This window comes from Abramis brama (genome assembly GCF_963993115.1).
Source record: "Abramis brama genome assembly, chromosome: 13".
Classification (NCBI taxonomy): domain Eukaryota; kingdom Metazoa; phylum Chordata; class Actinopteri; order Cypriniformes; family Leuciscidae; genus Abramis; species Abramis brama.
Genome location: NC_139975.1, coordinates 34,637,888 through 34,653,626, shown reverse-complemented (window position 1 = coordinate 34,653,626; position 15,739 = coordinate 34,637,888).

The following is a 15,739-nucleotide window of genomic DNA, read 5'->3' as shown; positions in this document are numbered from 1 at the left end:
GGAGGAGCTGCAAACGGAGACGTGAAGTCAGACACTTTCTGGTTCCCGTAGTGACCGTTCACGTGGTGTTTGCATACTTTACCAGCTGAAGTGAAATAAATGCAATATTTGCCAAATAATACACAGATGTTTTCATTCAATACTTTATGTAGGCTACTGCTTACACTGTGTCTGTTTGAACAAGAATAAAGTTCAACATAAGCTACTATCAATGAAGTGGAGTCTACGTTTTTTAATCAGTTTTAATTTGATAAACATGACACAATATAACATCGCAACTAAATGAAAAGAGTGTTTACTGTTATAAAAAACTGATTTGTGAGCTTTAGAGGAACTAAAGGTGTTCGAATAAACACGAAACTCACGTGATCGTTGTCATGCGGTGAATCCGGCCAATCGTGGAACAGCTGTGTCTTCATCAGCCCTCGTACAGCCTCTCTTGAGAAGCTGCGCTGGCTGAGTTCTCTGGCTACTCTCGCATCGCTCTCGCGGTACTTTGATGGTATACGTCACAGTCACGTGGCGTCAGCGCTGCCGGACAAAATTCCTAACCGGCATGCACTGCTTCAAGTCAGCCGTCGATCGGTCTGCGCAGAGCTGCATGAAGTCGAACAAGCCTATTGTTTCATTGTTCACAGGTGTCCCTTGTTTAGGCCCTGTCCCAAATGGCACACTTCATGTTGACTTTCGGTCTCGTGGACTTAAATTGCGTATGCTCGCTGGGTCTACGAGTCCGTAGGCCGTCCCATTCAGCATTTTAGCGTTCTGAAGTGTGCTCAGCAGCGCCCCCTTTGTACCCTTGAAGCGGTCTTCCGCGAAGCCTGCATAGATCCAGGCTCCACACACTTTAACTACCCAGGAATCCTTGCGAAAGGCCAATCAGACAACGGATGGGAGGAGATTTTGCTCATGGAGAATTGTTGACATTGGTTGAGAAGAAAATATTACGGTTTTTATGACCTAGATGTACATTTTACCAGTTGTTACCTACAGTTTATACAAACATTATGGTCATCGACCAGTGGTTGATGTCTTGATGTCTGAATTTACAGGTTTCAGTGAATATTGAAACCTGTAAATTCATCTGAAACTCATGCACATTTTCATTATGTGTTAAAATTGTAATCTTAGTTCAAATGGAACATTATGTATTATTATATACAACTGTATACATCATTTAAATAAGTATGATGTGTCTATTGTCTAATGCCCAGGTGGCATGCACAATATTAAAATACAGAACTGTAAAATTAGGCTGTGTAGTGGACATGGAGATTAGACGTCGGAGCGCAAAAATGTAATTTCTCCTGTCCAACAACAACCAGGCCATTATTTCCGGCGTGACGATCGAGTCTGTCCCAAACATACCTCTCAATGCGCCCTCGGAAGACTCGCGCCAAGGGCCCTATAGGTCTGCACTACATGACGTCACCAAAGTGTGGACTCTGAGGGAGTCCACAAGTCCGGAGTGTGCCATATTTGGGACAGGGCCTTAGTCATTAGTCTTGTCTTTAAGCCCTCATGTTTGCCCTGTGTCTTTGTTTAGTATTGTTTTGGGTGTTTTGGGAACAAACTGCTGTTTGTTCTTGTTTCGAGTTTTCATGCCTTTGTTTTATGTTTGATCACGTTGGTATTAAAGTTGCACTTGGGTTTTCTACATCTTGCCTCCTTACGTTACACCTAATACTCACTTTTTTCCTGTTTTCTGCTTCTGCATATTAGAGTCAGTTGGATAAATTATTGTGTAATAATTGTGTTTGTGTTGCTGTGAGGTTTGTTTATATGTACTAAAAATTGTATCTGTGCATGTAATAGTTGATAAAGAAAAATTATTGTATTGTAAATCTCAAATCCCAAAGTAATTATTAATATTATAAATTCAATATTAAGTAACCACTAAACAAGTCATACAATAATGAAAGTATGTTCAAATTCATGTTTACAATATGTAAGACAAGATAAAGTATTGACGCATTTTAGTAATCTTCTTGCCAGTGAAATCCTCATATGTTCATAAGTATGCCATTGCCATGAAAAACTGAGCGTTGCTATGGACGCAGGATTCTAACTGTAGAGACGGATCGGACTATTTTCTTTAGCGGAAGCAATACAGTCGGTTTTAAATCAATAAACTCCTTTTTAAATCAATATTTTTTTGTCAAATTATTGATTTATTTGGTAGGTAGCCATGTAATAAGCAGGATAATGTAGAGCGAGGCGGTTGTTATAGCGAATACAACCCCTTCAGGCTGATTCGGCTGTATTCGCTATAACAACCGCCTCGCTCTACATTATCCCTTACATAATGTTGCATAATGTATAATAATGCGCTGGGGGAATATTTGTGTGTCCTGATAATGCCAGATGTCTGATGTTATCAGTAAAATTGGCCGACATTATTTTAAATATATCTAGTCAGTGACAGAGTTCAAGCATATTCATCTACAATAATTCTGTATTTTCATCTTCAGAGTCATGAATATTGTTATTCTGGTGTCTCTATTGTCCTGTGCTTTGGGTTTCAGCACCAAGTCCAAGATTATTCATTTACACATAAATTTACTTTTTTTTTTTTGCTTTTTTTGTAAATCTTCTATCATGTCTTGGAGTATCGCAATAATATGGTATTGTGAGTTCAGTATCGTGATATGCATCAAATCATGACATGAGGGTATTGTTACACCCCTAATAATGTATAAAAAATTAAAATCAGTAAAATCTTAATCAAATATTACAGTTAAAATTATTCAGCATTTCGGTACTTTGGCAATGAAAAAAATATCAAATAAAATAAAAATGAATATATGTGAAATCTGTTTTATTCAGAAAGGCATGAACAGTAACATTGTTTCTCTGAGTTTTCCACAGTAAAGATGAGCACTCCACGTGTGAGCTCAGTCCAGGACCCCCTCACGCTCTCAGTCCAGGACCCCCTCACGCCCTCAGTCCAGGACCCCCTCACGCTCTCAGTCCAGGACCCCCTCACGCCCTCAGTCCAGGACCCCCTCACGCCCTCAGTCCAGGACCCCCTCACGCCCTCAGTCCAGGACCCCCTCACGCCCTCAGTCCAGGACCCCCTCACGCCCTCAGTCCAGGACCCCCTCACGCCCTCAGTCCAGGACCCCCACACGCCCTCAGTCCAGGACCCCCTCACGCCCTCAGTGCAGGACCCCCTCACGCTCTCAGTGCAGGACCCCCTCACGCTCTCAGTCCAGGACCCCCTCACGCCCTCAGTCCAGGACCCCCTCACGCCCTCAGTCCAGGACCCCCTCACGCCCTCAGTCCAGGACCCCCTCACGCCCTCAGTCCAGGACCCCCTCACGCCTTCAGTCCAGGACCCCCTCACGCCCTCAGTCCAGGACCCCCTCACGCTCTCAGTCCAGGACCCCCTCACGCTCTCAGTCCAGGACCCCCTCACGCCCTTAGTCCAGGACCCCCTCATGCCTTCAGTCCAGGACCCCCTCACGCCCTCAGTCCAGGACCCCCTCACGCTCTCAGTCCAGGACCCCCTCACGGAGCTGATTTCAACTGCCAGTGTGAAGGCGGCGTAAAGGGGTGGTATAATGCCCTTTTCACAAGTCTAGTCCCTTTTCAAAATGAGTCTCTGATGTCCCCAGATTGTGTGTGTGAAGTTTTAGCTCAAAATACCCTACAGATATTTTTATATAGCATGTTAAAATTGTCACTTTTTGAGGGTGAGCAAAAACACACCGTTTTTGTGTCTGTCCCTTTAAATGCAAATGAGCTGCTGCTCCCGGCACAGAGGGCGGAGCTTCAAGAGCTTGTGTGTGTGTGTGTGTGTGTGTGTGTGTTAGCAGCTCCGATTACCTCACACAGACACACTGAGAATTTCAAAAATATTTAGCCTTTTATGTTCAAACCGGAGTCAGACAATGATGGAGAGACTCAAGAAGAAGAGACAACATGTTGAAGCAACAGGACATTTCTGAATTATTCATTTACACATAAATTTACTTTTTTTTTTGTGCTTTTTTTGTAAATCTTCTATCATGTCTTGGAGTATCGCAATAATATGGTATTGTGAGTTCAGTATCGTGATATGCATCAAATCATGACATGAGGGTATTGTTACACCCCTAATAATGTATAAAAAATTAAAATCAGTAAAATCTTAATCAAATATTACAGTTAAAATTATTCAGCATTTCGGTACTTTGGCAATGAAAAAAATATCAAATAAAATAAAAATGCCCTCATTTACATTTTTTTTACATTTATCTACATTTAAGGGCCACCCTACCGGACAATGGTAGGAAGGCTGTTCCAAAGTTTTGGTGCTAAATAGGAGAAGGATCTACCGCCAGCAGTCGATTTTGATATTCTAGGTATTATCAACTGGCCGGAATTTTGAGATCGCAATAGACGTGAAGGACTATAATGCGTTAAGAGCTCGCTCAAGTACTGCGGAGCTAAACCATTTAGTGCTTTGTACGTGATCAGCAATATTTTAAAATTGTATTCAATACTATACACAGTTTGCAGAATTCATCAAATCACATAGCCTCTTACTTGATCACAGTTCAATGTGAGTACTATATTAATTATTTAACCAAATATATCTTACACAACATACATTTGACTATTGTAAGATAACTGATGATACGCATCTTTTCACAGTTAGTCCAGGCAAAGTAACTAATTTTGGAGCCAAAAATAGAACTAGTTGTAAAATAATTTTTTGCAGCTTAGATAATTTCTATGAGGTGTCCAGAACAACATACTAAAAGTCCTAAGAAATCCTAGTTGAGGAGATATGTTAAATTCTCATCAATCTGAGATATAAGGCCAGACAACAATACACCCCAATGGGGCTATTTTTTTCCTTTACTCCTATCAAAATTAAACTTTACACAATGAAAGTACCCATGAAGAGTCAAATTTTTTGTATTACAAGTTTCTTTGAAAATGAATTTGAATATGCAAATGAGCTATACACTAATCGAATATAGGCTACCCAAAATACACCCGCATAGGCTTAATTTGTTCCTTTACTGCTACCACAATAAAACTTTACACAGTGAAAGTATACATGAAAAGTAACATTTTTGTTTTACAAGTTTCTTTGAAAAATCTATTTTAAATATGCAAATGAGCTCAACACTAGGCCTAATTGACTTATGGCCAAGAAACCATAAAGTCACAAGTAGAAAAAACAGGGGCCAAATAACTAACACATTCATGTCCATTCAGTAAGTTGACCTATGAATAAACACAATACATTTGAAGTCACTTGCCACACTTACCTGGGTCACTTGCCACAAAAAGACTTATATATGACCTTAAGAATTGATTGCACAATCTTGCCTCCAGTTGCTTTCTAAATTATTTTTTTTAATTATTTTTTGCGAACAAGCCTTACCTAATGACATTCCCCCACAGATAACATCAGAAGAAAGTCAGAATAGCCATCTTAGTCATTAGTAACGTGGTGAGATTAAAATTTGGGCTGGTAGATTTACAAATGATTGGTATTGTTGGTGAGATTACGAGATTACAGACAGAAGTCATTCTTACCAACTAAACGATTCACTCTCACACAGAAGACAGATGAAAAACCAGGGGCCGGTTGCATAAACCTCAAAGACTAGTCTTACAAGTTAGACATCAATTTATTTTCTTTAAGATGGTTCATAGCTTTTTTAAATCAGTTACATAAAAACATAGATACGCCTACTTTGATACCAAAAACTAAGACTGACTGCCCCTGACTAACTGCTAGTAGGCCATACTAGAACTTAAGACACTGTCTTAACATTATGGCTATGTTTATGCAACTGGCCGCAGATAGACACACTTTCCAGACATTCCAGCTCTTTAAAATAATTTTGCCAGACACCAAAACTGCTTCTCTTTTTGTAGTTAGCAAGTATTTCAGACCAGGCGGGCCACACATCAGACTTAGCTAGCAACAGCAATATCTAGGTTAGTTAAAGAAAAAAAACTAAAATAAAATAAAAAAAATAAAAAAGAAACCTCCCCATGTTGTTGTTACCTGTTGTTACCAACCCTGAAGACTATACCAGTGGGGGTTATAGTATACCCCTGGCAGGTACTACCAAGCCAGGCAGTTCTCTTACGAGAGTTCTCTCGTACTGCGTTTTATCAAAACGCTACGGGAAAAGTCTCTTTTCACGAAACACTGAAGCAAAAATTATCCTTTAATTTTTCATATATGTAAAACGCGTTGCGGCAGCAGCAGACAGCTGAAGCAAGACGGCTTGTCTGCTCATTGGCTGCTCTGCGGCAACTGCATAAGCCTATCGAGCGCAGGCTGATGCAACATCAGACCAATGAGGGCGCTTCGCGCCCTCCTCGCCACTTCCCGCCGAGACGGGCGTGGATTACCTCTATAAAAGGAGCTCGAGAAGGCTGATTCACTTGATTTTAATCTCTTCAGCGAAGCGCACGCATCGCTGGATCACGGAAGCAGCGTCGTTTGAAGCAAGCACTTCAGCGGGACGAGCCCTCGAAGCCGCTGGCCTACGCCGCCTTCTACAGCCGTACCTGCTGCGCTTTCCGACGGCCATATCCTTTATTGTGCTCTGTTTTGTGTGTGTGTGTGAGTGTTCTCGTAGCACTCACCCCCTAAAAGAGTGGCGTCTTTCTAAAGATGCCTAAATCCTGCGGCTCGTGCAGAGCCCCACTCGCCGGGGGAGACGACCACGTCATCTGTGTTTCCTGCCTCGGTGAGGACCATGCAGCGCTCGCGCTCGCTGACGGCGGCTGCCCTCACTGCGAGCTTTTGCCTATGGTGGCTCTGAGGACCCGCCTGGCATCCTTCTCGAAGCCTGCATTCTCTGCCGCGATGCCGCGCCGTAAGAAGCGCAGCTCGCAGCGGGTCCCGGAACCCTCTCCACCCCGACCAAGCTCGCCGGTTCGCCCGCCAGCTTCACCGACCTCCCCCGAATCACTTCCTGATGCTCAGCGCCCGCAGCCTGCCGCCGCTTCATCAGAGGAAGTTGTTTCGGAGGCCGCGTCGGGGGAAAAGGATTCCTGTTCTCTCCTCGCTTCAGGCAGCGAGGATTGGGCGAGCTCTGAGGACCTCGCGCCTCCTGCCCGAAAGCCCTCAGTGAGAGCCAGCATTGAGACGGAGCTCATGCGAGTACTCGCGTTGGCCGCGGCGAGCCTCGGCCTCGAGTGGTCTGCACCGGAGCCCCCCTCTCGCACCCGGCTCGATGGTAGCTTCCTCCCAGGTGAGCGCAATTCTCCGGAATCTAAGCCCGCTCCTTTTCTTCCTGAGTTACATGAAGAAGTTGCGAAGGCCTGGAACGCGCCCTACTCTGCGCGTACGCGCTCATCTGTGTCGCCTGCATTCTCCTCACTGGACAAGGCGAATGAACGAGGCTACCTCTCTCTGCCGCCGGTGGAACAGGCTATAGCGACCCATCTGTGCCCGCCCTCTGCTGGACGGCGGACTAAACCGGTGTTGCCTTCAAAAGCCTGCCGCATGACGTCGACGCTGCTCGCGCGAATATTCTCCGCCGCTGGGCAAGCCGCGTCAGCGCTACACACCATGGCTACATTACAGATCTTCCAGGGTGATCTCCTCCTTAAATGGGACGAGGTTGGACCTGATGCTGTCTGTATTGCGGATTTGAGGAGTGCTTCGGACCTCACGCTCCGAGCCACCAAAGCTGCCGCACAAGCCATGGGACGCTGTATGGCTTCCGCCACTGTCGCTGAGAGGCACTTATGGCTGACGCTCACGGAGATGGCCGATTCCGAGCGCATCGCGTTTCTCGACGCCCCGCTGTCTTCCGCTGGCCTCTTTGGTTCTTCTCTCTCCGAGTTCGTGATATTTACCGAAGCCCAGAAAGCGTCTCAAGCCTTCAAGCACTTCCTACCAAAGCGCTCTGGTTCCGCGGCGGGTCGAGACAAACGGACCCCGCGAACCTCACAGCCTCAGCCCCCGCCTTCGGCCTCCTCTTCGCAGCAGCCTCAACAGCGCAGCTCGAGACCCCTGTGGTGAAACCAGAGGCCCCGAAGAAGTCCTAGCCCGCCTAGGAAAGCGCAGGTGTGTGAGTCCCGTTGCGGCCGGCCTCCCACCCAAGCGCCTCGCTGTCTCAGCCCCAAGCTTCGCGGCTGTCCCAGCGTTTTCTGCAAAGCGCAAGCCTGCACAAGTGCCCGCTTGCCTGCACTCAAAAGCCGTTTTTACGGCTACCCAGATATGTCTCGAAAAGAGTGTGATTTCTGGTGTCCCGGCCACGGCCGATGGTGCTATAAATGTAGTGTCGATGCCCACTCCTCTGTGCCCATCTCTACACATAAGCACAGCCCTGCACTCAGGGCTCGCGCAAATAAAATCGACTCAGGTCGATTGCGCCCCCCACATAGTAAAAGTGCCCACTACTCAGTGCCCACGAACACTATGTCTATCAGATCACAGGCTCTCTGTAAAAACGAGACCTGTGAGCGCGCGCGCTGCTTACACAAGCAGCGCGCCCCAAGCAGTAAATGTGCCCGCTCCCAGCCCACATCTACTCGCACACATGAGTCCCACGGGGCTCGCGCAGCCCTCCCTCACTCAGTCAAACACTGTTGTAAGGTCGAGGGCGAGCACTCCGCCCGCTGTATTAAGCGCGCTCCCCGCCTCAAATGCCGCAGGCATAACGCCTATGTTTGTGAGCCCCGTAGCACCTCTGTCGCACGGCGAACAGAGCGCGCTCTGTATCCGGCCCTTAGTCAACCATGCAGATGCATGGGCAGCGCTTCCAGGGGTTTCGGACTGGGTCTTAGGCATTATAAAGAGAGGCTTCTCGCTACAGTTTTATCGACGCCCTCCGCGCTTCACAGCGCGCGTCGAAACTTCGGTACCGCTGAATGTAGCACACCTACTTCGCGCCGAAATATCAAAACTGATAAGCAAAGGGGCGATAGAGCTTGTTCCCCGAGTTCAAAGCGAACAGGGGATATACAGCAGATACTTTCTAGTCCCCAAAAAGGACGGCGGTATCAGACCCATTCTGGATCTAAGACGACTGAACAGAGTATTAGTGAAACGCCGTTTCAAAATGCTCACAACCAGCAAAATTCTCGCGCATGTTCGCCGAGAAGACTGGTTCATGTCGATAGATCTGAAGGACGCGTATTTTCAAATACAGATAGCGTCACATCACAGGCGATTCTTGAGATTCGCCTTCGAGGGTCAGACATACCAGTATACAGTCCTGCCTTTCGGCTTGTCCCTGGCACCTCGTACTTTTACGAAATGCATGGACGCAGCGCTCGCTCCTCTCAGACTCAGAGGCATGCGAGTGCTGAACTATTTGGACGACTGGTTGATCCTAGCCCAATCACGATCTCAGCTCATAGAGCACAGAGCCATTTTACTCGATCACCTCGAGAATCTTGGTATCACGGTCAATTGGGCGAAGAGTTCACTGAACCCCAGCCAAACGATTCCGTTTCTGGGTATAGTTCTGGACTCACAGTCTATGACAGCGCGGCTGTCGCCACAGCGCGTGCTGAACATTCAGCGCGCGGCGATGTCTTTCCGCCGCGGCGCTTTCACCCCGCTCAGAAAATTCCAAAGGATGCTGGGTCTCATGGCCTCAGCATCGTCAGTTCTCCGGCTGGGCTTGCTCCGCATGCGCCCGCTGCAGTTCTGGTTGAAAGCGCGGGTTCCGCGCAGAGCGTGGGTGTCCGGTCATTTACGCCTCAAGGTCGATCAGGACTGTGTCACAGCCCTGGTGCCTTGGATGGCGAACGACTGGTACCAATCAGGTGTAAGCCTGGGGACTTCCTCGAGGGTGAGGATGGTGTCTACGGACGCATCCACCTCGGGATGGGGAGCGCTGCTCGAGGGCAGACCGTCCTTCGGCCTATGGTCGGAACGGGAAAAGCTCCAACACATAAACTGCCTAGAAATGCTGGCAGTGCACAACGCGCTGACGCGTTTTTGTCCCCACATCAAGGACCAACACGTCATAGTCCGTTCGGACAACATGGCAGTGGTGTCCTACATAAATCGCCAGGGCGGTCTGAATTCCAAACCCCTGTACAGGCTGGCGAAACGCCTCCTGCTATGGGCTCAGCACAACCTACGCTCGCTGAGAGCAGTACATGTGCCCGGGCTGTTGAATGTGGGCCCGGACAGACTGTCCAGGAACAACGTTCCTACGGGCGAATGGTCTCTACACCCACAAACAGTCCGGCTGTTGTGGGAGAGATTCGGCAAAGCGGAGGTGGACCTATTCGCGTCCCGCGAAAACGCTCACTGTCCCGCATTCTTTTCAAAGACCGACAGCGCGCTGTCCCAAAGGTGGCCGCGCTGCCCGCTATACGCTTTTCCCCCCGTCTCCCTCCTGCCTCAGGTGTTGGAACGGGTCAGGAAAACGAAATGCCCAGTGCTGCTTGTAGCACCGTTCTGGAAGAACCAGGCATGGTTCCCAGTTCTGATGCAGTTAGCAGACATCGCTCCATGGCCAGTGCCGTTGAGGAGAGATCTCCTTTCGCAGGCCAGGGGCTCGATCTGGCACCCACACCCGGAACTATGGTCCCTTCATGTGTGGGCGCTCAACGGATACCCATTGGTCTCGCAGAGGGAGTCATGAATACCATCACGGAGGCTAGAGCGCCGTCTACCAGGCGACTCTATGCTTCAAAGTGGTCGGTTTTCTCCGGCTGGTGTACAGCTCGGAGCCTTTCACCCCTCGAATGTGAGGTAACGGAGGTTCTCTCCTTCCTACAAGAGCTGTTGGATAAGGGCAGATCCCCTTCCACGCTCAAAGTGTATGTGGCGGCTATTTCAGCGTTCTCCGGTTCAACGCTGGGTCAGTCACTAGGAAGGAATGATTTAGTCATCCGCTTCCTCAGGGGAGCTAGGAGACTGAATCCACCCAGACCTCCGTCAGTCCCTATGTGGGACCTTTCTACGGTCCTGGCGGCCATGAAAGGTGCCCCTTTCGAGCCTATCCAGTCAATCAGCCTCAAACATTTGTCTTTCAAAACAGTGTTTTTGATGGCTCTCGCTTCAGTGAAGCGCATAGGCGATCTGCACGCGCTCTCCGTGAGCCCGACGTGCTTGGAGTTTGGTCCTAATGACTCTAAAGTCATACTCAAACCTAAGCACGGCTATGTGCCGAAATCCCTCAACACGCCTTTTCGGGCTCAGGTCATTTCCCTGGCTGCCCTGCCGGCGTCGAGTGAGGAAGGGGACTCGAGTTTTCTTTGCCCTGTTAGGGCTTTAAGAACTTATATGTCCCGCTCTGCTGCCTTTAGACAGACAGAGCAGCTCTTTGTCTCGTTCAGCGGACGTTCCAAAGGAACGGCTGTTTCGAAACAAAGTCTATCCAGATGGATAGTTGACGCCATAGCGCTGGCTTATACTGCCAAGGGCATTCAATGCCCGTTGGGAGTCAGAGCGCACTCTACGAGAGGCGTTGCCTCCTCGTGGGCTTGGTCCAGCGGGATTTCCTTACAGGATATATGTACGGCGGCAGGCTGGGCCTCTCCGTCTACATTTATCAGGTTTTATAACCTAGAGGTTCCCGCCTTACAGGCTAAGCTTTTGTCGGTGTAATCTAATTACAGGCGCAATGCGCTACCGACTGTACTGGGCAGAACTGTGTAAGACCCACGTTTTCCCACATTAGTGCAGGCTCCCTACCCTGGCTATGTGATGTCATATTCGCGTCTGTGGACATGTCTATATAAGGACGGAGGAAACCCCTCCTGTCTTTAGACTCTCCCTGTGAGGTCATGTTAAGCCTGCGGACGCTACAGTATAGGGAATTAAGGCTTCCCCCCCTTATTCCCTGACTCTGTGTGAGTCTATCTGGTGATTATGCACTGTATGCCTGAAATAGCTTCCGGTGATCAGTGTTTTTATCCCAGCACGCACAGCGTTTTGCAAGGGGTTCCCGTAGTGTTTTGATAAAACGCAGTACGAGAGAACTCTCGTAAGAGAACGTACTCGGTTACTAACGTAACCTCGGTTCTCTCTAGAAGAGGGAACGAGTACTGCGTTCCCTTGCCGTGCGTTTGGTTCACTCTGGTTCGCTTCGGCGATCAAAATCAAGTGAATCAGCCTTCTCGAGCTCCTTTTATAGAGGTAAGCCACGCCCGTCTCGGCGGGAAGTGGCGAGGAGGGCGCGAAGCACCCTCATTGGTCTGATGTTGCATCAGCCTGCGCTCGATAGGCTTATGCAGTTGCCGCAGAGCAGCCAATGAGCAGACAAGCCGTCTTGCTTCAGCTGTCTGCTGCTGCCGCAACGCGTTTTACATATATGAAAAATTAAAGGATAATTTTTGCTTCAGTGTTTCGTGAAAAGAGACTTTTCCCGTAGCGTTTTGATAAAACGCAGTACTCGTTCCCTCTTCTAGAGAGAACCGAGGTTACGTTAGTAACCGAGTACGTTTTCAGGTTAGAGGCCAGTCTAAAAGCAGCATTGCCATCACCTATTGGCAGTAGGATGATTGGATGAAGATCGGGTCGATGTATTAGTCATACATATGAATGGTGTTTCTGCCTATATGCAAATTAGGACATATTCAGTAAGTGTGGCACTCATGTGCATATTCAAATTCATTTCAAAAGAAACTTGTAATGCAAAAAATTTTACTTTTCATGTATACTTTTACTATGTAAAGTTTTATTGTGGTAGGAGTAAAGGAAGAAATTAAGCCTATTTGGGTGTATTTTGGGCATATTCGATTAGTGTATAGCTCATTTGCATATTAAAATAAATTTTCAAAGAAACTTGTAATACAAAAAAAAATTACTTTTCGTGGGTACTTTCATTGTGTAAAGTTTCATTTTGATAGGAGTAAAGGAAAAAATAGCCCCATTGGGGTGTATTGTTGCCTGGCCTTATTGGCACACATCTCGGATTGATGAGAATTTAACATTTTTCCTCAACTAGGATTTCTTAGGACTTAGTATGTTGTTCTGGACACCTCATAGAAATTATCTAAGCTGCAAAAAATTATTTTAAAGTTAATCTGTCGTAAAACGCTACTTTGCCTGGACTAATTTTGCACAGTTCAAAGTCAATAGTTCAGAGTTTCTTAACACCACGCATTTCTGTGAAAGTGGCTTCGTTAGCCCGTCGTTAACACAATTTATGCTTCTGCAAGAAATGCATAGAATATATTTTGTGCAAAATAGGTGTAAATTCAGAATTGCCATTAAATAAGCAAGTATGTAATTTAAATAGTTTAGATAAAATTAGGCAAGTGGTAATTATCACAAATTGAGCATAATAACTGATTATACAAAATTTCAACGTCATCGAGCCACCTCTAAATATTGTTCAAATGAGCTCATATTTTGCCTGAATTATTTTTTCATGTATTGGAACAACTTGAGGGGGTCAAACAATTATATATCAAAACTTGAAAAATAAAGGCCACCTTATTGTCCGGGAAGCAGACACACTCTGTCAGTTCAAAGCTAGACTAAAAACACATCTCTTTGACCTAGCTTTCACATAATACATTATAGACTTCTATAATTCAATGTTAGGCTGCATAGATTAGATCAGCTGGAACCAGGAACACTTCCCATAAATCCTGATGTACTCGTTACATCATAAGAAGAATGGCATCTAAGCTAATTTTAGTGTCTTTGTTTATCCCGAGGTTTTCCCGCAGCCTGCTTCCTATCCAGATCTGATGAAGGACCTTCGCCTGGACCCGATATAATGCTGTGCTGAAGTGCCAACTATTCTCTCCCTATGAAGGATCCCTTTACCACTCTACAGATAAAGCGTTGTCGGGAAACTCAATTCGCGTATCTACCCCGAATTGATAAAATAAAATAAAATTCTGTATCAAAAATTATAAGGAAACACCAGTACTTTGTTTAGGCTTGGTTTGTAGGGAATTACAAACCTGCGCACATACAGTATATTCAAACACACATAACTATAGAACCAATTCTTAATGCGCATGTGAACGCCATCAGCGTTTCTCACAGGTTCGCGTTTAAAGTCTATGTAGAGAGAATTGTGTCATCTTAGCGGCCCCTAATTTAATAACAAATTATTGTTGCGATGGAAGCGAATCAATCATAACTAACCTTAGCTGGAAAATAACTTTACTAAAGAACCGCTATAAAGTCAAAACAATCTCTGTTACCATAAATTATACGTTTATCTCTGTAAAGCTGCTTTGAAACAATCTACATTGTTAAAAGCGCTATATAAATGAAGATGACTTGACTTGACTTGACGGCTATGCTCTCCAGAGCCGCAGCGAGCATCTGGTTAGCGTGGAACCCTCCACCCTGCCCTGAGCGCTCGGGGTTGGATGATTGGTTCTTGGGGGCTGCACGCGCTGACACTCTACAGCGCACCCCCCCCCAGTTACTTTCTTCCCGGAGGTGCAGGAGGAGGTCACGAGATCCTGGAAGGCCCCGTTGTCTTCCTGCGATCGTTCGGTGGCCTCCTCCGTCTTCTCTGCCCTTGATGAGGCCGCGGTCCATGGGTACACTGGAGTTCCCTGTTGAAAGCTCTGTTGCGATGCAACTTTGTCCGCAGAGTGCTTCGACATGGCGCGGTGACCCATAGCACCCCTCCTAGGCCTGTAGGTTTTCGTCCACTCTTGTGGCGAAGACCTACAGAGCTGCAGGGCAGGTCGCCGCCTTGCTGCATGCCATGGCCATTCTTCAGGTCTACCAGGCCAGAATGCACAAGGACATGCACGAGGGCAGAGCTGACCAAGGACTCTTTAATGAGCTGTGTGATGCCACCGACCTCGCTCTCTGGGCAACGAAGGTGACCGGACGCTCCCTTGGTCAGGTGATGTCCACTTGTGTGGTCCAGGAACAACACCTGTGGCTTAACCTGGCTGATATGCAAGACGCCGGGCGGACTTGTCTGCTCGACACTCCTATCTCCCAGGCAGGCCTTTTCGGCAGCGCAGTCGAGGACTTCGCCCAAAAGTTCTCGGCTGCCCAGAAACAGACTGAGGCTATTAAGCACATACTGCCCCGACAACCAGCTGCTGCCTCCACCCAGTCGCGGGTAGCAGGGCCACTCCTTCCCCCGGTGGAGGGCCGGGGAAGAATCTTTTGTTCACCCTAATGTGGTTAAAGACAGAACTAACACACCCATCTCTGAGCACCCAGAGTACACGGATGACAGTGTGCGCCGCTTACGAGCCTCGCCACTCTCATCCCCCTCTGTCGCCAGAACCCTGTCAGAGCAGACCCCAGTGGAACGCATGTCCTTCCCTGGTCTCCTCTGTCAGGACCCGGTCTATGACTGTGCCCCCACACCGGGACGCTCCGCCTCGCCAGTCCGGCCCAGTCATACGGCTTTGCTGCCCCACCGAGGGTACGTCTGTGGTCCCCATGGTACATTTTTGGGAGCCTGGCTTCAGCTTCCCAACCTGTCCCGCTGGGTCGCCAAGACCATCAGGCTCGGCTATGCGATTCAGTTCGCACAATCTCCTCCCCGCTTCAGGGGAGTCCGCTACACTATGGTTGGTGGCAATGCCCCTGTCATGCGTGCGGAAATCGCTACCTTACTGGCGAAAGGTGCGATCGAGATTGTCCCTCCAGCCGAAATGAAGTCCGGCTTGTGTCCGCCTTGGTCATATATAGGTCTGATAGAGAGGACTTGTACCTGTAAGCGGGAACCTCTAAGTTATAAAATCTTGCAAATGTGGATGGAGCAGACCAACCGGCCGCCAGCACAAATGTCATCTATGGGGAGTCCACTGGACCATGCCAAGAGGAAGCCATGCCTCTTGTGGAGTGGGCTCTTACACCTAT